At 45.4% G+C, this 25,593-nt stretch overlaps 1 protein-coding gene across 8 annotated transcripts in view; it reads right to left on the reverse strand.

The window, feature by feature from the left end:
• Window positions 1-25,593, reverse strand: part of GK (glycerol kinase) — a 358,525-nt gene that overhangs the window by 323,657 nt on the left and 9,275 nt on the right. For 4 of the 8 annotated variants that reach the window (XM_019486292.2, XM_059720825.1, XM_059720827.1 and 1 more), the window contains exon 2: window positions 20,220-20,312. The exons of the other annotated variants lie outside the window; for them this stretch is intronic. The gene's annotated coding sequence lies outside the window, so the exon portion shown is untranslated. The remainder of the gene's footprint in view (window positions 1-20,219; window positions 20,313-25,593) is intronic. 8 annotated transcript variants of the gene reach the window in all.

Genomic DNA, 25,593 nt, shown 5'->3' on the forward strand with positions numbered 1-25,593 from the left:
CCAGGATAGCTCTTAAAGTGCAGAGCTGGGGGAAGATACAGGTTGGGCAGCTAGTTCTCTGCTCAGCTCTGTAATTCTGGAGCTGGGTTGGGGAGGTGGGGAGCAGGTTGGGGAGCTTGTTACCTACTCAGCTCTGCACTCATGGAGCAGGGCATGCAACAGGCAGCCCATGCCTTGCCAGCAGGGAGCTCCCAGTGCCGGCCTCCCAACTGCAGAGCCAGCGCTGAGATAAGGGTTTCTCAGCACTGGCCCTGTGACTGCAGAGCTGGGAGATGAGGGTCTCCCAGCTCCCTGCTCACAATGGCAGAGCAGGCAGGGGCTGGGAGATGAGGATCTCCAAACCCCCACTTCTTGATCACAATCTTGTATCATGGGGCTTAGAGCTCCCTGCTCCCAACCCAGGCTCCTGTGGTGGAGTCCACCTTGGCAGCAGACAGCTCCTAGGGGCCAGAAGCAATTTCCCGCCCCCTGGTGGATGGCTGATTACGAGTACATTTGCTCCTAATCAGGGGTCTACATGAGCGTTACTGTGCTGTTACTAATCTCAAGTAAATTTGTTACTTGCATTTGCAGGTAGCAAACTTGCTTGAGATTAGGGAGGTTTACTGCATAGTAAGCATGTGCACGTGTAGATGCACATGCTTACTTCACAGAGAACTATGCTACTGTGTAGTTAAGCATCTCATGTAGATGTGCCTAGCGTATCCATTCTGCTTCTGAGGCTGCTGATGAAAAGCACAGAGAAATGCATCAACCCCTTGAATGAAGCAAAGATATCCTAGGGGCATCTCTGCCACTGCTGCTGAGATCTCCATCTCTGGCATGCTTAACAGCAGTGGCAGAAGGCATCCCCAAAGCATCTTCAACACATTTCCAGGTATGAAGCAGAGGCAGAAATGTGGAGCTGTGCTGTTTAGCAGTAACCTCAAGAACATCAGGGATATTGTGTAGACATACCCTTAGTATTGTGGCATGGTGGACAAGGTGTCAGGAGATCTGTGATGGAATCCTGGTTCCATGGAAGGCAGTTTTTTCCTTGTGTAGCCCTATGTGAAGCAGTCTCATACTTGGCTTCATTTCACTTAACCTGCTACACAAGCTTGACCTCTCTGTGCCTCTTCATTTCCTCTCCTGGCCTTAGTCTCTTTTGTCAGTTTACACTGTTGGTAATTCAACATGGATATCTAATGTACTATTGTGCCTAGGTACTCTACAGCCAATGGAATCATGATCTCAGCTGAAGCCTGTTGTATCATTATCCCACAAATATAGCAATATACAAGCATAAAGTATCATGTAGACCAAGGGCGAGCAATTATTTTGGCTGAAGGGCAGATAACGAGTTTTGGTGAGCTGTCAAGGGTCGCAAGGCTAGCCCCGCACCTTGATGGGTGCCCTGCCCCCTGCTCACCACCTTGGAAACAGCACTCCCACCCCTAGCCCCCTGACCTGTGCCACTGGAAGTCCCTCCCCTTGCCCTGGACATACTCCTTTTGGGAGGGGGGTGCCATCTTGAAACTGGAAAAAAAAAATCATATACTAAAAAAGTCAAACGTCTACTATAACTTATTTTAATTTTATTTGGAAACATATTTTTGTCCTGATTTATGTGTGTTTCCATAGTGCATCTAGAGGCGATTGCATACTAGCTCAAAATACAGTCTTACTCTTGTATATTGTGTGTATGAGGGGGTAAGGGAGTATATGTAGGGGGTGTGGTTGGAGAGTGCATGCGCGTGTGTGTGTGTGTGGGGGGGGGTATAGTGGGTAGGGGGGTAGGTGTGGAGGGGTGTGAGGGTGGGGTATGTGCGGTGTGGGGTGTTATGGTGGAGGGGATGGAAGTGTGTGTGGGGCTCGTGTGTGTGTGCGCACGAGTGTGTGTGTGTGTGTGTGTGTGTGTGTGTGTGTGTGTGTGTGTGTGAGAGAGAAAGAGAGAGAGAGTGAGTGAGTATGTGGGAGTGGGGGAGTGCATGAATGTGTTTAGGGCATGGTGCAGGGAGGGTATGTGGATAGGTGTGGGTGTGGAGGATCCCCAGAGTCCCTGGAGTTGCACGTGGTAGCAGCGAGAGGGGCCAGCCCTGCACAGCCACATGGCACACAGGTTCCACGCTCCCACCCCAGTCCCTGGATGCAGGTAGTGGCAACATGTGGGGCCAGCCCCACCCAACCCAATAGCACTCCTGCCTGAGTCCCTGGCTGCACATGGTGACAGGGTGCAGGATCAGCCCCACCCAGTCCCATAACATGCAACTCCTGGGCTTCCACCCAAGCCCTCAGCCACATGTCGTACCAATGTGCAGGGCGAGCCCTGCTCAGCCCCATAGCTGCAGCATGTGGTGCCAGCCCAGCCTGGCACATAGTTCTTGCACTTCCACCTCCTTTCCCCCAACAGGAGTCTCTGGCCCTGGGTCAGTGAGGCCTTAGATGAATTAACACTGTCGCAGGCAAGGAGGCTGGGAACAGCCTTGGGGTGGCAAGACAAAAGCTCTGCCAGGAGGCGTGGGCTTGCAGAGGGGCACCAAGGGCTAGGGCTTACAGAGCGTTTACAGAGGGGCCCTGCAGGCCAAATGGAATTACCTGGTGGGCCAGATCCAGCCTGCAGGCCATATTTTTCCCATCCCTGATGCAGAACATACAAACCTCTATTCTCTTTGTGCCTAACCATGTCATCTCTTTGGATGGTAATGAGCACTTACTCTCACAAAAACAGAAAACAATTTGCTAAGAAGAATCTACTGACACCTACAGACAACAGCATAGATGTAATCTCACAAAACTACAATATTCTGAGGCAGCTTTCCTCTTAAGCCTGCAGCATTTTGCAATAGAATAGCTTTATAAGGCAAAAAAATTCAGGATAAGTGCTGTTACTCCAATTCTCTCCCACAATATTATAGTACATATATTGTGCCAAAATTACCCAGCATTCTATTTCTGTATTAGCAAACCTGAGGGATGTCATCTAGGCACAACGTGGTGATTCAGAAAGGCAAAGGCGCTCTGAACTATGACTTTTTACTTTTCTCATCTGTCAAACTTTAAAGGTTATCTTAAACATAATTTTGTTGCATTTAAAGTCTTGTTTTATGATGATGTAATTTATTTTGGACATTACTAGTGACATTGTTCTGGCTGTCAACGGAAACATAAGGGATAATGTCATAAAAATGAATACCTCTAGACTCTCATAAATCACTTGAAATACATCAGATATGCAAGAAGTCTTTCTATTGACCCTGTAATGACTTTAATAAAACTGTTTCAACATCAGCTGTATCAACCATGGAACTGTGAAGCCTTGACAGCATTAGAGCAATTCCAATTCTAATCTATTAGAGATTCTAAATTTTATGAAGTATAACCAATTAATGTTCTTTGAACTTATTTCTGTTATACAGCACCCATTCCATGTTATGATTTTGCAGTGGTTTATAGACACTGGATGCAAGGATAAGTCTTTTTAACCTACAATAATGTAGTTACCACTAACCAAATCATGTAACCGGCCTTAAAGGTACATCGGCACAGGAATCAAAAGCACAAGAGTAGCATGATTAGGAATATCTGCACTAGCTTTAATCTAGCTAAAACAGATGACAATAGTAAAGAAGCAACAGCACTGGATTTAGTATGGGCTACCTACTTACCCATAGTTTCAGAAGGGCTTGTATTTTGGTAGCTACTCCTTGCCACAATGTCTATGTTGTATAACTGAAAGCCTACCCATGATACTATCTGTATTTATTTAACTGGATTAAAAAAACCTTGAGAAAGAGGCTTTTCTTTTCTTTCTTGGTTTACTACTGCTTTATACCAGTTCTACTACTAGCCTAGATCCATTGATTATGATGAAATTTTCTAGACTAACATGATACAGAAATGGTGTAAGTTTCTTCGAGGAATCAGATCCCTTGATTTCTATCAAACAACAAAAAAACCCAGAAAACTAGAAATCACAGCCTGACACTATAAAGTGAGACTTTCCCCCCCACTCCAAAACATCCCTCTGTTCTCAGAAACTCTAACTTGGACTACAAAGAAGAGAGGGGGGCATTTTTTTTGGATACAAAGCATATTCCTTTCACTCTACAAGGGAATATTTGCATGGCCATGGTAGAATGGGAGGTCATGATGTCCAGACTCTTCCAAGAACCAAGCTGCTCTGGGAAGTGGGAGAAGTCTGTTTACAGGATAAAATCTCCAGTGATGCCCTGTGATCTGTAGGGACAAAATCCTTGCAAGTTTCTACAGGGGATTAGAGAAGAAGTGATTGAACTACATTCCCCTAATGGAAGAAGTCAAAGGAAATATCATGATTCCATGTTCAGTTTATCACCATCAATGCAGGATTTACCATTGAAGGGAATGGGATGGGCTGTCCCTATAACAATTATTAATTATAATTCACATCAACAACAAATAATGTAAAGCAAAGAGCCACATTTAGTCCTGAAACCTCCCTCAAATGACTGCTGGATGTTTTAGCTAAGTGATTCTTACCCATGGTAGTGCAGAATCCTAGGGTGCTGTGAGATTCTTTTAGGGTATGCAGGGTGCCACATAATATTAGCACTGCTAGGTGTGCAGACACCTACATATGACACATGAGATAAACCAAGATTTCAATTCAAACCCATTGGGTCAAAAGCATCCGGACCTGTGGTGGTCCGAGACAAATAGAAAAAAAAAACTATTACTTTTCAAAGTCAAGGGACAAGTGAAAGTTAAAAAGTGGCATTTTCCAAGGGGTGCCTCGAGTCTAACAGGGAGTATCTTGAGTCTGAAAAGGGTGAGAAAAAACTGTTCTAGCTATTTAATCTTCATATGTTCCCATGGGCTAATTTCCTACCCCAGACACACATTTTGTGCAGTATCTTAAAGTTAATTAATTCTTAAGAAATACTTCTTATGACATTGTCACTGGCACCACAGTGCACAATATCCCCAAAGAACAGCCAGTTTACATGAATGGTTTGCTCTCTGTGGATGAAAAACTGCCATGGGTAACATGTTACCCCAGGCATGAATGTGTTTTTCCATACGGGGTAACAACTTACCCCAAGTCCATGTTAACGCATGGGGGTAAATTGTTACCCCAATGCAATTTCTGTATAAATGACAGACCTAGACCTGGGTGGCCACTTTGGGTGGATGCCTCTGAAAGGTCAGCATTCATTCACACCTCATTCATGTCCACTTCAGGTATCCATGGTAACCAATGGATGGTCATTCTCCACTCTGCTTTTGCAGAAGGTATGGTAATCCCTTTTGCTAACTACTTTGTTTGCAGGCCACAAGGTCATCAAAACACCCTGCCCTTTGCCAAAAAAACCCAAACAAAAAACGTTTGTCACACCCAAATCCACCTCTGCTCTCTTTTCTCATGGCAAAACTCTGCCTCACCTGCCCCTTTCATAACATACAAGCTAGTCTGCCCTCCCTTTGTTGGAAGTGAGGGCAAAGAACAAAGGGACAGCAGGGAAGAAATACAACAACATCATACTGCAATACAGCGTACACCATGGAGTCCCCTTCAGTGGCAAGGGCTTGACACCTCCCATACCCCTTTTACCTGCTCTCAATAAGCCCCTGCATGTGTGGTTTCCAAACAGCATCCACACACATTTGGCTTGCCAGCAAAGGGTGAATGCTGGTCTCTGGCTTCTGTGCCCAGGAGGAGAGGGTGCTACCTGCACTGCCATAGGGCAGGGTAGAATTGCTTCTGTGACCACATAGATGGACAGGCTTTTCTTTGATTGTTATTTATATGCATTCAGCAGTAATCAAGTTTTTCTTTTTTTTCCTGCAGTCCAGGATGAGAAGGCAGTGCATATTCAGTGCTGAAGCCTGTCTTGCACAGGTAACCGGGGATGACAGTGACATCCATTGATGAAATCTTATCCCAAAGGCAGTGGGGATGTGGACTTTGTCCCAGACATGGGAGATTGTTCAGAGCAAGAAGACCATGCATCTATGGAAGCTGCATCCAGCGCACATGAGGAGGAGTTGGTGCCACAGGCAGAAGTGATGCCAACACTTCCAGCGGGAAAGGGAAGAGGACCAGCCTGGGGCCACTGTGGAAGATCAAGGAGAGCAGGACATGGAGCAGAACCACTGCCACCACCCCCAGAAAACACTGCAGATGATGACACCTTTAGAAGAAGGAATGGCGGGGGGGCGGAAATCCATAGCTAGTACATCACTGGAGAACAGTCAAGGACATAGTCCATGAAACTGCTGGGCCAACAAGAGAAAGTAATAAAGACACAGTGGTGGAAACATTCCACCTGTTTCTCTCACAAGGTGTACTGACTGTTATCATAAGAGAACCAAACAGAGGGGCAGAAAGAAGATTCAGGGAGTGGAACGAGAGCCCTCCTGAAAATAGAAAGGAGTGGAAAAGCTGGACGAAACAGAGCTGAAAGCCTCCTACTGCTGAGTGGTCTATACCACGGCGGTCACAAGGCACCGGAGGAGTTGTGGGAGCAACACACCAGGTGTTCTTGCTTTCGTGCCATCATGAGTTTAAAACGATTCTGTCAAATCACCAACTACCTGAGATTTGACAACAAACTGAGATGTGAGGAAAGGTGAGCTGTGGACAAGCTTGCTGCCTTCAGCGATTCATAGACTGTAGAGTCGGAAGGGACCACAATGGATAATCATGTTCGACCCCCTGCCCCTGGCAGGAAAGAGGACCGAGGTCAGATGACCCCAGCCAGGTGACTATCTAGCCTCTTCTTGAAGACATCCAAGCTAGGTGAAAGCACCACCTCTCTTGGAAGCCCATTCCAGATCCTGGCCACCCTTACTGTGAAAAATTTCTTCCTGATATCTAACCTGAATCCACTCTCAGCTGGTTTACACCCGTTATTCCTAGTCACTCCCTGGGGCACCCTAGTAAACAGTGCGTCACCTATTCCCTGTTGACCTCCCCTAATAAGTTTATAGGCAGCCACAAGATCTCCCCTCAGCCGTCTCTTGTGAAGGCTGAAGAGATTTAGCTCTCTTAACCTCCCCACATAGGGTCTTTCCCAAAGGCCACTAATCACGTGAGTGGCCCTCCTCTGGACCCTCTCCAGATTCTCCGCGCCCCTCTTGAAGGGTTGGAGCACAAAACTGGACACAGTACTCCAACTGCAGCCTGACCAGTGGTGCATAGAGGGGGAGCATCACCTCCTTTGTTCTATTAGTCATGCACCTGCTAATGCATGACAAGGTGCGATTGGCCTTGTTGATGGCCTCGTTACACTGCCAGCTCATGTTCATCTTGGAGTCAATTATGACTCCAAGATCCCTCTCTGCCTCCGAGCTGCTGAGAAGGACACTCCTCAACCTATAGGTGTGCTGGGGATTCCTCCTTCCCAGGTGGAGTACCTTATATTTATCTTTATTAAATTGCATCCTATTTCTCTCTGCCCATTGATCCAACCAGTCCAGGTTGGCCTGAATCTGCTCCCTGCCCTTCGGTGTACTAACTCTGCCCCATAACTTGGAGAGAGTGCTCTCCATGTCCTCGTCCAAATCGCTGATGAAGATATTAAATAATACCAGTCCAAGGACCAAACCCTGCGGAACCCCACTGCCCACCTCCCTCCAGGCCGAGAAGGAACCATCCACCACCACTCTCTGGGTACGGTCCCTAAGCCAGTTGGCCACCCACCTGACCGTGTAGGCGTCCACTCCACAGTCTGCTAGCTTCCCAATGAGGATAGGGTGCAAGACTGTGTTGAAGGCCTTTCTAAAGTCCAGGAAGATGACATCAGCCTCAGCTCCCGCATCCAGGCAGTGTGTGACTTAGTCATAGAAGGCTACAAGATTTGTCAGGCAGGATCTACCTGTGACAAACCCATTTTGGTTTCCCCTCAGCATCGTTTTCCCTGCTAGGCCTTCATAAATGTATTCTTTGATTATTTTCTCTAGCATTTTCCCAGGAATAGAGGTAAGACTGACGGGCCTGAAGTTACCCAGCTCATCCCTTCTCCCTTTCTTGAAAATGGGCACCACACTGGCCCTTCTCCAGTCCTCAGGGATCTGGCCGGAGCACCACGAGTGTGCAAACAGCTGTGCCAGCGGCTCAGCTATGACACTGGCCAATTCTTTCAGCAGCTATGAATGGAGGTCATCCAGGCCTGCTGACTTGTACCCATCCAGCTCTTCCAGGAGATATTTGGACACAATTTGTGGAACAGCTCAGGAAATGGTATATTCCAGGAATACACCTGATGGTTGATGAGCAGCTCACTGCTTTCAGAGGTTGCTGTCCCTTCAGACAGTATATCCCCAGCAAGCCTGCCAAATATGGCTTGAAAATTTGGTGGTGCTGTGATGCAGCAATATCATTCCTCCTGTCTGGAGACATCTACCTGGGCAAGCAACCAGAAGGTAATCCACACCAAGGTAATCTTGTTACCCAGGTAGTTGAAAGACTGGTTCATCCTTGGTACAAGATGGGAAGGAATATTGTGGGTATCAATTTCTTCACAAGTACTGACCTGGCAGGACTTGATCTATGTGGGTAGGATTCGGGAAAACAAGGCCAACAAGGCCGATATCCCAAACGAAATGCAAGCAAATTGAAGAAGGGAAACTTTTCCATCCATTTTTGCTTTTGATGGGGAATTCACCTTAGTTTCCTATGTTCCAAAGAAGTCCAAAGTTGTGCTGTTGCTGTCAAGCATGCACCATGACCTGTCAGTGAGTGGAGTGCATAACTTTGACCATTTAGTCTGCATGACCGCCTGCAGATGGTAAATAAACAGGTGGCCAGTGACACCATTTTTCAATATGCTGGATGTGGCTGCCATTGCCAGCCTCGTCATTTGGCTAGGCCACGGCGCAAACTGGAAGCAAAGATCACATTTAAGAAAACGATGCTTTTTTTTTTGCAGGAGCTTGGAGAACAGTTGATCGACAGACAAATAAAACAAAGAATGATGGATACACGTAATCTAAGTCCATCAAGTCTAGTATGACTGCCCTACATTACAAATTGCCACAACGCACCCCAGTAGATCCTTCTGCAAGCATGAGCGGACATTGTGCTTTTTGTCCAAGGATAGATGACCACAAAACCTGGAAATGACGTGAAGATTGTAAGCGATTTGCTTGTGTGCAGTACAGTACATCACTGCTGCTTTAAGAGGAATGCAATATTCAGTTAAAATGGTTAAGAAATGTTTTTGGAAGTAATTGTTAGTTTGAAAACAGTGTGAACTGCAGACTTAGCAAATTGTTGATTCACGTTTTGAAACTCTAAAAAAAAGATTAAATTTTGTTCATTCTAGTTAAATAATATTTTGGATTCAAATCATCATAAATACTCTTTCAAACAATCTGTATGTTTAATAAATAGTTTTTGGTACATTTATACTGTTGTCACTGGTTCCATTTTGTTCATGTTGGTGGGGTAACAAGTTACCCCATGAGAACAACATTTCTGGGAATACCTATGGCGATGGCTGAAAACTTGAATGAAAAACTGAATTGGGGATTAAGGAGATAATATGCAAGATGATTTTGAGAGCTAGGGAAAGAAACAGCTACTCTTCTTGCTGACCCCTTTCAGAAAAACAGAAGCAAGCAAGCATAAAACATACAACAGAACAGCCTACATAAAGACAGGGTATATGGTTTGTGTCCCTGTGCTCTTTTTGGTTTCTCTGAACCAAGTCCTTTGATTTTTTCTTCTGTGGCTCCTTTACAAGGTCCCACCCCCACAGCATGTCTTGCTCTTCTCTTTCTGTTTCTTTATTCTCTCAATTATTAGAGTTTTCTCTTTTTACATAGCTTTCCAAACTTACTTTTTTTCAACCCAGCTCTTTACTTTCCTTCATTTACTACTTTACCTGTAGTACTCTCACGTCTGTACAGTAACCAGAGAACTACAGCTACTTTTGTCCTAATTCTTGTTGTCACCCATTCTAATTCCTTTCTTCTATCCAAACTCTCTTGTCTATATGTTAGGGGCTCTTCTACATAGGAGCACTCAGGAAAGTTAAAATGAGTCATCTGAGAGCATGAGGTTAATAATGTGCCCAAGTTAAAGCTTGTCAACACTCTTTGTGGGTACTCTCATTCAGGAGTAAAATGGCCTCAGTAACCTCCTTTTCTTTCTTAATAGACTTGGTTGGTTAATTAATTTTCACTTTCTTCAGTGTCCCAAAGTAGCAAAACCCAAATTCTGTCCTTGAACCTTTTAGTACTAAGCAGTTCAAGGACAGATCTTCCAATAGATACTTGTACACCATGAACAAGGGTGAATGCTTGCCTCAATCCCTAGTGTCTATGTTTTTTTCACTATATGGCCATTAGAGTGGAACCAACAAGCCCTTCATGTTATCAAACTGTAAACCCGTAGCAACACAGCCCATAATGCTAATAGGAAGTTGTATGGTAATAGAAGAAAAATGGTTACTAGGCTTTCAGCTTTCTGTATCGAATGAAATGAGAGAAGAATGCACAGCATTATAGTATATTTTCATTACCTTTTCTTAGAAATAAACATTATTGAACTAGTATGATCTCATGGAAGTCCACTAATTTCTGGCTCTCAATTAAATTGTTTTATTTCATCAAAAGTCCTTGATAGGTATTCACGGAAGAACCAAGTTAGCTTCCTTTTGTCGAAACACCACTAAATCAATAGTCCCACCAACCCATAATCAATAGCTACATAATAGCTACATTGGAACTAGCAAGTGATTCTGGGTTTTTTAAACTAAAATAAATAACTCCACCCTACCACTGTTAAGTGATTCAAAAATATTCTGAGAAGAGAACCTTTAAAAACCATCCAATTACATATATAAGAAACTTGAGAACAGATTTGGGCTCTCCTGATTTTCTTTTCTTCTTTCTTTACTTTTTCAAATAATCCTAAAGACTTGTGACTGACTAAACCCTGTTAATTGCATGCATCTTTCAGTCATAAAGTGTTCTGATATATTTGTGTTTTTTTTTCTCTCCAATATTCACATTAGAATTCTCTCTACACATGAACACAAGTGCATACATACAATAAGGTCGAACACACTTCATACAAAAGTTCTTGGATAACTCTGTTATTGGAACCTGTAACAAAGATGTGACAATGAACGAACTGACCCTGTTACACAAAGGAATGAAAGCAACTTATAGAAATTCTAAGCTTTAATGCACTGTATTCTTCATACTGTAGAATTATAGAATGAGTGCTACTGCAAGCTCTAGTTTCATATTCACAGGTACTCAAGGTATTCAAGTTCACAGGTACTGCTCAGCTAAGCTGATTTTGATGGGGGAAGAGAGAGAAAGATTATCTGGGAGGGCAGAGAAAGAAAGAGTGCAACACACATGCAGGCTAGCACTGCCTTTAGAGCAGAGGTCCTCACCCCACGGCCCGCAGGCCACATGTAGCCCAATCAGCACATTGCTGCAGCCCATGTGACATACTGTTGAAACATTTTTTAAATGGATACACAGGAAATCAGTTGTGTAGGTGCGGCCAGCATAACACACTGAGAGCTGCCAGTGTGGCCCACTGTGGCAAATAGGTTGAGAACCACTACTTTAGAGCAATGTTTACAGTAAAGACATTTTCACTTGTGTGACTCCATCAGCACAGTGATCATACTGCGAACCCCTCAAAATTCCATTCTGTGTCGAACTGCACTAGTGTAAGTATTCTTTACATTAACAATGTGTACTGTTGTAAGCTACATCAGTACAAATGACCAGTTATGCAGCTTTTGGTTGTTACAGCATAGGCAGCCTCAGCAATTCAAACGTCATGAACTGTGTCAAAATGTCATGAGAAAGCAGATTCTTCTCCACAGAACCTTAATCTACGAAATGTTACACAGGCATCAAACAAGAGTTTAAACTATGAAAGAAACCATTTTAAAAGCTTTGCAGAATGAAGACTAAAAACATGCATTTATTCCACTTCTCCCATTTCTTTAAATCCAAAAACAGGAGCTCGTAAATGTTTAATGATGCTAGATGACAGAGGAATACAAAACAAATGCATCAAAATTACTGGGGACCTTAATTTGCTCCTGCCCCATTCTAATAATTTACAGTTCTGGGAAGGGAAGGAAAACCAAGGGGACTACTGCTTCAAATTGAATGGCAGACTTATGATCATTTGTCATCTTCCGTTACTATATCTATAGCATTGTATGTACATTTGTGTCTCTCTTTATGTAAATTTGTTTTGTGCGAATTCACTTATATGCGAGACATTGTTTACACCAGAAATTCACTTTGTGCTAGAAAAATTCGATTTCTGTGAGGCTGGCAGAGTTCCAGCCTGCAGGGGGCTGGGAGGAAGTGGAAGGAAGGTGGTGAGATGGGGGACCATGTGCATGTACAGCACATTCACATGGCCCCAAGTAGCTTTGAGAGCAGCTCTGGCAGGTAAATGGGGGGTAAGAAGGGGATTGAGGCCCCTGTAGAGAGGGAGCTGGGCATGGCTGGGCTGGGGCTGCTGCTCAGCTGGGTGGTACTTGGGGCCTGGGGTGCAGCTACAGAGCCCCAGTAGGGAACAGGACAGGACCTCGGGTGGCTCATCAGGGGCTGGCCAGCTAGGCTGGAGAGGCTCCAGGACAGGGAAGCAGGGCAGCAGGTAACAGTGGGGCCGCGCAAAGAAACTGCTCTCCCTGTGCTGCCCCGGCAACATGTCCCCTGTGCCTGCTGCTGCTTGAAGCGTGGAGCTCACAGCTTCTCCATGCCGCCCTGTTGATCCCAGCCACGCTGGGTTGTGCTCGCTGGGCTGCAGAGCCTGGGGGAGGGAAGGAGGGTGGCAGGGAATGGCGGCTGCTCGCTGCTGCTTCCCTGCCCTGGGCCTCTGCAGGCTGGTGAGCGAGACCCAACATGGCTGTGATCAGTGCGGCCATGCAGAGACGTTTCAAGCTCCATGTGCAGGAGGCGCGTTGCCAGGGCAGTGCGGGACAAGCAGCAGCAGGCAGGGAGATCCCTGTGTGGCTCCTCCGGTCCCTGATGCACTGGGTTGTGGGAGAAGGAAGCAGGGCGGTAGGAAACTCGGTATGTATCCCTATTAGTTACCTGTAATAATGGGCTTACTTTATGCAAATCTGCTTTATGCAAGGGTTTTCTGGAATGCAACCCTCGCATAAAGAGAGACCCGACAGTAATGATACTGATCTTGAATAAATAAATACATACATTATACACACACACACAAACAATCTAACCATAGATTTAGATAGAGTGATAAATACTATACATTTACTTAATTATACTATATATATGCAATATAATTGAGTAAATATTGCAAAGCAAAGTAAGCATAATACTCTGAGTTGAAATCTGGCTGGAATGGAAGAACAGCATCTGCAGCACCTGCTAATCCAGATGGTACAAAATGTACAAGAGACTAAAAAAGGTGTGAGGCATTTACAGAGAACTGTAAGAGTGGGAAAAGGACCATGATTAGCCAAGACACACTGACACTGGTACAAGTAGTTGCTCAAAAAAGACTTAACTAAACAGGGCCAGAGACAGACAATTAAAAGATTTGAAGCACAGAAAGATATCCATGTGAACATAAACTGAATGAGAAAAAGAAGGCTGAGACTGTTAAACTCAGAGAAAAGATAAACACAGAGAACATATGCAAGAGATACACAGAATACGGATATATAGAAAGGGTCAATCATGTACTCCAATTTACCCATTCCCATAAAATAAAGGAATAACCCAAGAAAATTAAAGATAGATTAGAACTATTTAAAATAATTGTTTCCTCAGTCATAAGTTATAATTAACACAAGGAATTCATTGATGCAAGATTTGATTCAAACTGAGAAGTTAAGCTATTTATATTAAACATTAAAACACCCATACTTTGATAGGAAAGAGCTAAGAGGGATATAAATACACCTCCCCCTCATCATTATTACTACAATCGAAGCTCTTTCACAATACTGATCATTACAAGACATCAAAGCAAATGAGGTAGAACACAGCTATTTTATAGTTGTTGATGAAACCAATGCACTGAGAAGTGCCTTTCCTGAGGTCACCCAAAAGGCCAGAGGCCCAGCTTAGATAAGAAGAGAGGTGTCCCACATCGCATAGGTGAAAGGAGAAAAAAAAAAGGGGGGGGGGGGGGAGAGCTGAGCATGCAGGCTCCTCCAGGCAGGAGAGTCTGTGAGGGAAGGGCTAGCGCTGGGACCAGGCAGGGATTGGGAGGGAGTGGAGCCGAGCCAGGCCCAGAATAGGGATCGGGGCCAGCGCCCCCACCCATTCCCTAGCGGCCGGGGACATTGCCTGGTGCTGGCACCCCCAGTATCAAGAAATCCACCACCCTCTAGCCCCACACCAGCACCAGCCCCAGCCCTGCAGGGCTGCAGCAGGGCCAGACTTGGCTGCACCACCAGAAGGGACAGAGCCCCTGGACTCCTGCACCCACCCCACTAGGTCCTGCACAGCGGGGGAGGGGGAGAGGGAGGTGAGGGATGAAGCTGAGGCTTGTTGGCGGGGCATGGGGAAGTGTGGTGGCTCCCATCACTGCATGCGTTGCAGGAGGCGTGTGCCCCTAGATCTGCACAGGGCAGGGTGGGCTGCCAATGGCAGCTGGGACCAGGCTGTTCCCAGCAGGGGTGACCACTGCTCCCGGCGGGAGGCAATGGCACTGGGACTGATGTGCTTTGCTGCCTGGCCTACTAAATGGTGGGACACACATGGCACTGCAGTGTCGCTTTCAAAGCGGCGGCAGTGAGGCATGGAGGCAGGGAGCACAGCCCAGCCCATATGCACACGCCCTGTGCACAGATTGGGGAGCCATGTGCCCCAACCCTTGGCTTCCCCTTGCCGTGCCTCTGGATGAGCTGCTGGGCTCCCATTGTCCCACAACCCAGCGTGGCCAGGGCCCCATTCACGGCGAATGGGGCCCCAGCCGGGTCAGGTCAAGGTGTAGCAGAAAGCCCCCTTTTCCTCTTGCCTGCATTTGCTCTCCCCTCTTTGGATGTGTTTCTCTTTTTCTACCTTTTCTTCCTTCCTCTCTCTTTCACTTTAAGATAAGGAATTGTGTTTTAAAATTTGTATGTGTGCATTTTGTATTTCCCCTTGTATTTTGGTATTTTTATCTATTTGTGTGCCATGGCATTTGTAGCTTATATTTTATACTCCTCACCTTTCAACTGAATGTGTTTAGTTTCATAAGTAAATTATACATTGTAACAATGTTAACAAGGGCAGGAATCAAACTGCCCTTCCCTGTATCAGGCTGGCCTCTGAAAGAGCGAGTGAATCAGTGATTGAATGTGTAATGTGATTGAATGTGTAACATGGAAGCAGACAGCAATTATCACCTGGGACACCGCAGATCAACCAAGGGAAGAACTCAATAGAAGACAATGTAACAACTGGGAAATCTCTAAACCTCACTGATCAAGGGCTAGAAGCCCTGGCCTGAGTTAATCAATGCCAGAGACCAACTTTTGGGCTGAATATCTCCAGATCACTCCCAGAGCCCTATTCAAAATTAATCGACAGACTCCCAAACCTGCACGTACATGCGGACGACCCCTGGGGCTGACAGATGCCGTCCAGTAGCCACCGAGGGGGGGAAAGTCCCACGAGGGTCAACAACCCCTGGATTGGGCAAACCTGATAACTGGGGAGTCACCAAAGTCTGCCAAGGGCAGATAAAAGGCAGTGAAGAGTGACCCTCAGGGGCGCCCTCTTGATCTCCAACTCGACCAGACCTGTCCAGCCAGAAGGACCAGCCGGCGACCCCCTTCTGGAAGATAACACCACGCTGAAAGAAGCCTCAACGACAGACTCCAGCGCTTGTAGGATAGGTATACCTGACTCTGTAGCCTGCTACTGTGTGTGTGTATGTGTGTGCATGTGTGCGTGTGTGGGGACCAGCCCCAAGGTTTATGATTACAGTGTTTCAATCCGCCTAATAAACTAGAATTTTAAGGATCCCGAGATGGACATTTGTAGCCAACAAAGGGACAATACCCACAGTGCAGGAGGGAGCAGGGCAGCAGCAGGGGTGAATGATTCACCTGTACCCCTGCCCCACTCCCTTCTGCACTGTGGGGGTCTTGATCTGCACCCCTCCCCCCCAAGCCCAGACAGTCAAAGAAAGATTGAAAGAAACTTACCTGCCTGCTGAGCCAGCTGCGATCCTGGCTGCGCAGGGTATCTGAGTGTGCGCGCCCCCCACCCCTGCTGCAGCAGTGTGTGGCCAGGCTGAGCCCCAGTAGCCCCCCCTTTCCACCACCTATGCCCACATGTCATTTCAGTGTCTAATTGCTGCCTCCTTAAGGGTGTGAACAAAAGTAGGTGCAGGCAGCTTAGTTTAAGGTGGGGCATGGTGACACCTGCTCCATTCTACCCAACTTGATCCCACACAGCAGCAGCAGTAGCTTCCCACCCACCTGTCTGGTGCACCATGTTACTCTGCCCCAGCAGACTGCATCCCATGCCCTTGCCCACCTGTCTTTGCCTTTAGCAGCACTGCTGACTTGGACAGGGATGGGGGAGAGGAGGAGGAGAAAAATACAAGTTTGCCCAGGGAACCATTTTCCTTAAGGTTGGCTCTGGGTCCATCAGCTGGGGTGAATGGGGCCCTAGCTGGGCCAGGTTGTGAGACAATCAGAGCCCAGGTGCGTCATCCAGGGTTGCGGGGGTGTTCCTGCCACTGTACACAGCCCAGTGGAAGCCTGGGGGGCACATGTTCCCCCAATCTGTGTGTGGGGCAGAGGCAGTTGCCACCGCATGCTGGGCTTTGCGTACCACTGCAGCTGCCCCAGGAGCAGTGTGATGCCATGTGCGTCCCACTGCTGGGTGGGCCGGGGTGTGGCGCAGCCCCGGTGGCAGCAGGCATGTGATGTTGCACCACTCCCAGGGCAGCTGCAGTGGTGCGCAAAGCCCAGTGTGCAGTGGCAACCACCTCTACCCTGCACACAGATAGTGGGGGCACATTGCCCCCGGGTGTCTGCCAGGGTGCACACAGTGGTGGGAGCCCCTCTACTGTACCCCTTACAACCTTTTTAAGTATTCCTAGGGGTACGCGTATCCCCAGTTGACAACCACTGAACTAATGCACAGTGAGATCTCTTGTATCTTCCTCTGAAGTAATCTGCATCCTTGCTTTAAAAGAGACCAAGACATTCATCTGCTTTGGTAACCCACATGGCACTATATGGCGCATGGGGAACAAGCAGGAGAAACTCGCACTCCTGCTCCCAAACAAAAACTTCGACCTGGTTGGGCTAAAGGAAATCTGGTGGGACCCTACTCACAATTGGGCAGTAGGCATTGAAGGATACAGGCTTTACAGAAGGGGTAGAGTAGGGAAAAAAGGCGGATGGTGTCCTCTATGTTAAGGAGCAATATACATCTTGATTACAAAAGATGGGAGCAGAAGAGTGGCAAATTGTGGTACTGTGGGTCAGAATACAAGGGGGCCAGGGGGGAAAGGGGACTTGGTAGTGGGGGTCTACTACAGACTGCCACACCAGGAGATTGGACCTAGAGTTTTCAAGGCAGCTCTCAGAGGCCATATGGTTAAGGGACCTGGTTGTCATGGGTAACCCAAACTATCTTGACATCTGCTGGGAGGAGCAGTCAGCCAAGTCTAACCGTTCACATAGGTTTTTGACCTGCATACAGGACCTTCACCTAATGCAAGAGGTATACTGTCCAACTAGGGGAAATGCCTTACTGGACTTGGTATTGGCTACAGGGGATGACTTGGTGGGGGATCTGCAGATACAAGATAACCTAGGGGATAGTGACCATCAACTGATTACATTTACTATCCAGCGAAGGGTGGGAAAGATAACCAGTTGGGCAGAAGTGCTAGACTTCAGAAAGGCCAACTTGAACATGCAACAGTGAGGCACTGATGATTAGGGGCATTGGTGAGATGGGAGTCCAAGAAGGGTGGTTGTTCCTAAAGAGAGCAATTCCTTGGGCACAGAAGGAGACAATCCCATTGAGCGTGAAAGGGGGCAAAGGGGCCAAGAAACCCTCTTGGCTGAACAGGGAAATCCAGAAAAGCCTAGAGGCAAAAAAGAGGCATACAGGCTGTGGAAGCAAGGGTTAGCTACCAAGGAGCAGTATACCTACCTGGCTCGTACTTGCAGGGTGTAAGTTGCAGGGTGTAAGATGCAGGGTGTAACTTGAAAGGCCAAAGCTGCAATGGAACTTAGGCTGGCAACAAAAGTTAAAGATAACAAAAAGTCCTACAGGTATACAGGGAGCAAAAAGAAGGTGCAGGGTAACATAGGACCCCTACAAGACATACTAAGGCTATTGGAGGGACAAAGCTGAGCTCCTCAATGAGTTATTTGCTTCCGTATTCCTGAACACAGATCAGGACAAATCTCCCAGTTGAATTAGAGATGAGCATAGGAAGGAAACCAGCCCACCAGCTGCTAGTGCTGACTTAATGAAGAGACACTTGGAGGGGCTGGATGTGTTTGAGTCAGCATGCCCAGATAATCTTCATCCCAGGGTGCTGGAGGAATCAGTCAGTGTCATAGCAGAACCACTGGCACAGTTGTTTGAGCACTCATGGTGCTCAGGTCAGGTCCCAGAGGATTCTCAAGAAGGGAAGGAAGGATAGGCCAGTAACTATAGGCCAGTTAGCCACACTTCTATCCTTGGGAAAACCTTTGAAAAAATTAAGGATCACATTTGTGGGAGTCCAGCAGTAAAAATAATGCTGAAAGGCAACCAGCATGGGTTCACAGCAGGTAGATCCTGCTGGACTAACCTTGTTTCTTTTTATGATCAGGTCACAAAATGCTTAGATGCAGGGAATGAGGTAGATGTCATCTACCTGTATTTTAGGAAGGCCTTCGATAGTATCGCATCCTATCCTCAAAAATAAACTGAGTGGCTGTGATGTAGATGATTATATGGTCAGGTGGGTGGCAAATTGGCTAATGGGATGCATCCAGAGAATGGTGGTGGATGGGTCATCATTAACCTGGAAAGATGTGGGCAGAGGAGCTCCCCAAGGTTCGGTCCTTGGACCAGTTCTGTTCAATGTCTTCATCAGTGACTTGGATGAGGGTGTGGAGAGCATTCTGTCCAAATTCGTGGATGACACCAAATTATGGGGTAAACACACTAGTGGGCAGGGAATGAATCCAGGCAGATCTGGACAGGTTGGAGAAGTGGGAAGAGTAGAATAGGATGCAATTCAACAAGGACAAATGCAAAGTCCTGCACCTAGGGAGAAGGAATAACCAGCATACTTACAGGCTGGGGGGGATGACCCTCTCAGTAGCACTGTAGCAGAAAGGGATCTTAGAGTCATAATTGACTCCAAGATGAATATGAGTTGTCAATGCGATGAAGTGATCAGTAAAGCTAGCCACACTTTATCATGCATTAGCAGGTGCATCACAAACAGGTTCAGGGAGGTGATACTTCTTTACGGTGAGGGTTGCCAGAATCTGGAATGGGGTTCCAAGGGAGGTGGTGCTCTCCCCTACCTTGGGAGCCTTTAAGAGGAAACTGGACAAACACCTGGCTGGGGTTATCTGACCCCAGTGCTTTTTCCTGCCTGGGGCAGGGGTTGGACTCAATGATCTGCTGAGGTTTCTTCCAACCCTAATATATATGAATATATAACTTCACACAAGGTTGGTCTCTTTCCTTCCTCCACTGTAGTTAAAAGAGTGCACATAGCAGCAAAAACACCTATTCCACAGTAGACAGTAGGAAACAAGTTTGACTTCAGGCAAGTCATCAGCTGTATCCTAATCAAGGCATAAACATATTGTTAAACAAGGGGTTAGCAAGTGTGACAACCATTCACATCTCTTTTTTGATAGTACTGATTGCATGTGCAATTAATCTTCAGTGGATTTATGAATTACTAACTAACCACTTAAGGATTCTGTCAGCCCATAAACACATGCATCTAACACACCTTCTAGGGAGCAGAAAAGTTCATATTGCTAGGTATACACTCTACCCACACACATGCTAGTTTACCATGCTTCCAATGTTGCAGTGTAGGTTTAGAATTTTTCTTATAATTCCAGGTCTTCATTGCAATACGCTTATTTAAAAAACTAACTTGCTTTCAATCTTACATAAGAGTACAAGTTTGTTTAAAAAAATTGACCAGTGAGACAACAGATTCCTGCGAGTTGTTTGTCTTCATACTACATGTTCTGAGTAGAAAAATAGCATTATGCAATATCAACAAAGCACCCACTAAATATATTAAGAAATACCTGACTGACAGATCTCAAAACGCAGCTGTTTCTAGAAGGACTCTGCAGGATTCAATAATAGGTTCAATGCTGTTCAAAGTTTTCATTAGTGATCTGGAAACATATGATATGATATGATATGATATGATATGATATGTACATTTGTGGATGACAAAGATCCCTAGAGCAGTAAATAATTATTACAAGGCACCAATACAGAGCAAAACAGGTCTCTTGGTAAACTGGGTCTATTCAAATTAAGTATATTTTAATGCAGCTACACGGAAGGTTAAGTTCCAGAAGCACAGAATTCAAGGCACCTCCATAGAAAGAATAATTGTATCATGAAAAGCAGTAAGTATGAAGGGCTTTAGGAGTCACAGTGCACAAGTAACAACATTCCAGTGCAATAATGTATTCTGGAACTAATACAGCAAAGAGGAATAATATGATCCTTGAGGATAGGGAAGTACTGGATAGAGACCTCTAGAGAGCACTGATGAGGCTGACACTAGAAAACTACTGACAATAGAAAATTGTGTCTAGTTGTACCTTTTACACATTTAAGAAGATATTGAAAAACTACAGGGAGTGCAGAAGGAGGCCATAGGTTCTTTCTGTTTGATACAAATATATTCATCATGGGATGGAGAATATGTTTTGTAGGGAATGTCTTAAACAGTCCTTTGTTTAGCTTAGTTAAGAAAAAAAAAAGAACAGAAAAGAAGTTAAGAAAATAAAACTTACTTGACTACAGTGTATAAGTACCTTAACAAGGGGAAAAGACAAGGTTTTTTATCAGTAGTTAATTGCTCCTCAGTTCTAAACATCCTCCTCCTTCTGGCCCACTAGAGCCCAAGCCTGAATATCTTTCAGAAGACCATTTTAATTTAGGCAGGTGTCTAGAAGGTGGAGAGGTGGGGCTAAGCGTTTTAAAGCATTGTCTGACAAGTTTATTTTATTATATCATATATAATATTTGTATCTGGTTTTTTAAATTTATCTTGTTTTTTATTGTAAGATGTCTGAATCTATTTTGGGGAAGGCAGCAATATAACTCTAATGAATGAATATCTAAATAGCAGGTAAAAATCTAGCTAGAAAACACTAATGTGAATTCATAAGAAATTTCATCACCTACTTCAGTAGAAAGGCAATGCAATGAAATAAACTGGAATTCAAAAACATTTAGGGATCTGGGCATTTCTAAACCATACATGTGGATATACATACAAATGCATAGTAATTCACTTACGTGAATGCATATGGGCTGTTTGCACCATCTTCCAGGATATTTTTCACAGCTACAAGTGTCAACAACATGACAGTCTCTAACAACTAACTGCAACAACATGTGTACCTTGATACAGTAATTTGACCTTCAGAATTCATATACTAGATGTAGTGTGCCATTGTCGCATTAGTGTTACAAAATGCTTTATTCTTCATGTCACAACCTTGAGCTATAATCAGGAAAAGGCTTAACTCGCTATGCTTTCTGCCTGCTAGTCATCTGTTTTTCAGTAATAGTACTCCTCAAGACAAAAAAAGGTAGCTAATTCAGAAAAAGCAAGTTATTTCTGTATTCATATTCTGCACAGTAATACTCCTGCCATGTCTTTAGCAATATTAAGAGCCAGGTTTAGTGGATCCATTTAAAACAAAAAATGGCATGAACTCCTACATAAAATGTATCCATTCTCTGGTATTATGATCTTAAATTGTAAATCAAGGTGTTACCTTTCCTCAATAGCCTTGGGTGGCTGTGTAAAGTTGGCAAGCCATTCTTTGCTAAGCACCTCCTTAGGTTTAGGCAAAACCACTCAGGCTTTTAATTTGCTCTCCCTAAGGATCCCACACACAGGCAACGACACACAGGCAACAGAGCAACTAAAGGTACTTTTTCCGTTAATACCTCTGGCTGCCCCACTGAAAACAAATAGTCAGCAGGGGAGCTACTGAGCAACTCCATGAAAGAGAGTACTGGTATTCCCTACCCTGTGCATCCAGCTATGGGAGTGATCCAAATTTCAAAAGGTATAGCCCAGGAAATACACTTTTAATGAATACTTTTCACAAATGTTCTTAACACAGTCATCCTTGACAACTGATTTACAAGTGCACAGACAGTATGCTGTAAAAAGGGTAAGCATTTGGCTCTGTGCCTTTCATAGCTCAATATGCACAAAGTGCCATACTAATGACACTGCTACTGCTACGATTGCATAGACCAGTTTCCCTCACATAGGGGAGTTGCAAGGCATTACATTGTGTTAAGCTCTAAAGCAAAGCAAGTCACTGACACCCGTATGTTCCTTGTCCACCTGTGCCTTTCAAGTATTTTCTGCCAATGCTTTGAAATAAATGAGACCACCTTAACACCATTATCACTGAAATACATTTTTATTCTCCCTTTTATTTGGGGGAGGAGGGTGGCAGGGAGACTATAATTTTTTTAAATTTTTTTATGTTTTTTACTTTAAAAGAAGCTGTTACCAACCTAAAAATGTTGAGAAACCTTGCTGTAAGTGAAGGCAAAGGATATAAGAATGTGTGGTAAGAATACATGCAAGTTCATGTGCCTGTCACAAATACGCACAAACACACCACACTGCTAGGTGAAGACTGCCTTCTCTGCCAGAAGCATCATAACCCTATTTGAATAGCATTTTGGACTGGCAAATTTGGACTGCTAATTGACAGTGTTCATTTACCCACTCCATTCTAATTAGCTAAGCCGGAGTGCCACAGGATCGAGATCCGAATCTATGGTCCAGTTTTGATAGCACCTGGGTACTGCCAGGATTAGGTCCCAGGGGCTTGATGCTACCATCTCCCAGCCCCCCGCACACTAGGATAGGGACTCAGGAGCCTGGTGCTGCCCCTTCCCAGCTCCCTACACTGGGACTGGACCCAGGAATTGCACCCTGACTGGGTGCCAAATTCAGCATGCAGGGCCAAAGCCTCCCCATGGGTCTGGATATGTGGGATCTGCAGGGGATCAGTGCCACTACTCCCCCAGCACCAAATTTCTGGACTTGTGCAGAGTCCTGTGGACGAGATGATATAGCACTGTGAACTGAGTCTGGCCTTTGGGCTGAAGGTTGAATACCTCTGTTTTGTCCATATAACGTATGTTGTTCAGAAAGTAAAAACAACTGTACCAGCAAAAGTACTTCTATGCTAGCATAACTATATCTACAAGATAAACTTTGTGGGAAGAGCAATGTCACAAAAAACCCCCCAAAAAACCCAGACACACATGCTTGCACTCACTATGCTGAATGGCAAATGGGCAGAAACATGAATAAAGTTAGTACTTTCACGCTGCCTCTGAACCAGACAATTTGAATTTACAGGTTAGCTTGTAGCTTCAGAAATAAAGTCCACAGTGAAGAATGATGTGTATGTCCTAAGAAAGGTCCACGATTACAGCACTAGTCTAGAAATTGACCAAAACCCTCAAATCTCAGCTCTACCAAAGCCTTCTTTACACCCCTGGCCATATGTGTGGTCTGAGAGGATCAATACCAATTCAGACAGTAGAGTCAGGCACTGAGAAGGCAGGTACATAGCACCAGTTGCTCTTCCTTGCAAGCTTCCTTTTAATGTGTTCCAAGGTGTTTCTGATCAAAAGGAACCACAGTAGCTCACAGTTTCCTTTTCAGCACACATGCACCACACAAACAGATAATTAACTGTATTTACTGGATTACAAAATTCCCTGCAGAGAATTATTTACTTTGACAAACTGAAATTGCTTGTCTCCCAGTCACAAAATCACAGAAGCATAGAGAAGTAAGGCTGGAAGGGACATCCAGAGGTCATTTAGTTCGACCCCCTGTCTGAGGCAGAATCATCCCTATCCAAACCGTCCCATACAGCTATAATCTAAACTCTGCACATGACTACCCTCAACCCTGACACAACATACACCTAACACCCTAACCTACCACAAGTAAAGCAATGGAACCAAAGAAGCCAAAGTCCTGCTTCTGTAAAATGTTGTCAAGTATATACACAAGCGATTCTAGGTACAGGGCCATGCCCTCTGCTGCAGAGGAAGGCAAAAACCCTCACAGTCCATACAAATCTGACCATGGGGTAAAATTCCTTTCTGATCCCAAATATTGATCAGGGTGATCAGTCTGACCCTGAGCAGGGGGGGGGCAAGACCCTCTAGCCAGGAACCTCTGGCTTCACTCTCAGCAGGAACTTGGGGTACACCCCAGTCAAAATCCCTAGCCCTTGGCTGTAGCCGACACCCAAAGCCTCTGGAGAAGCTTAAAAATACCCTGACATATAGCAAAAAAGAGAGGGGAGGGGAAGGGGAAAGGGAGGCAACCACCAAAGCCCAGAAGCAGGGAAATACCCATGTTAAAACACTGGCGTACCTACACCTAAATCATCCCTGACCAGTGGCTGTCCAGCCTCTTTGTGAGTACCTCCAGGGATGGAGAAGCCACAACTTCCCTAGGCAGTCTATTCCACTGCCTCAGTATTATAAACAGTGAAGAATTTTTTTCTGGATATCCAATCTAAACTTATTTTGCTGATATTTCAAGCCATTGGTTCATATCCTCCTCTTGGGAGAAGAAAATCATGGCTTGTACAAGACAGTCACTCATGCTCCTTCAGGCACGTATTTCCTCTATCCTCAGGTTTCTGTAATGGTTGTCTAGTTAGCAATCTATACAGAAATAAAAAGCCACTGGCCTTTGGAAAGAGGACTAAACTGAATGTGTGTTCTTGCTGGGGATAAAAATTATGCAATTACATACAGCAGAAAGTGAGCATCTGTAGAAAACAATGTTATTTAAGATGATGGATGGTATGTAAGCAACGTAAGAATGGGAAGATGATATCTGTGTTATACAAAGAACCAGATTTATCAAACTTGGTGAAAGGTAGCAAATCCTGCAACTTCTGGTGCCAGCCTGACCCTCTGTGCTGGTGGGGTTCCCTTCCTCAGAATTTCTGCTGGGAGAAGGCATCTTTACAATCTGTTTCTGCCTGAGCTCTCCTAAGAGGTATGGGTGGATCTAGGATCTCCTAAAAAATGTCTACGGCATACAGCCCTTCAAACCATGTGGGGAGGGGAAGGTGGGGGCAGAATCAGGGCAAGGAATGGCTAGAGCCCCTGGGTTGGCAGAGGACAATGGAGAGCCATGCAGGAAGCATTTGCACAAAGAAGGAGGGGGACTCACCTACTGCCACTACCCCTGGCTGACACCAGGGAGGTGGGGAGCCCCAGAGCTTCTCTTGTCCTATTCCAGCTAGGGGCTGTGGGGGGAGGCTATGCAGACAGCTGGGCTCTGCTGGCAACAGCAACAGCAGGCAGGTTCCTCCATCCAGCACCTTCTCCCTGCCCACACCTCCCCTGCAGGTGTCTCCC

The sequence above is a fragment of the Alligator mississippiensis genome, chromosome 1, assembly GCF_030867095.1.
Source record: "Alligator mississippiensis isolate rAllMis1 chromosome 1, rAllMis1, whole genome shotgun sequence".
Taxonomy (NCBI): Eukaryota; Metazoa; Chordata; order Crocodylia; family Alligatoridae; genus Alligator; species Alligator mississippiensis.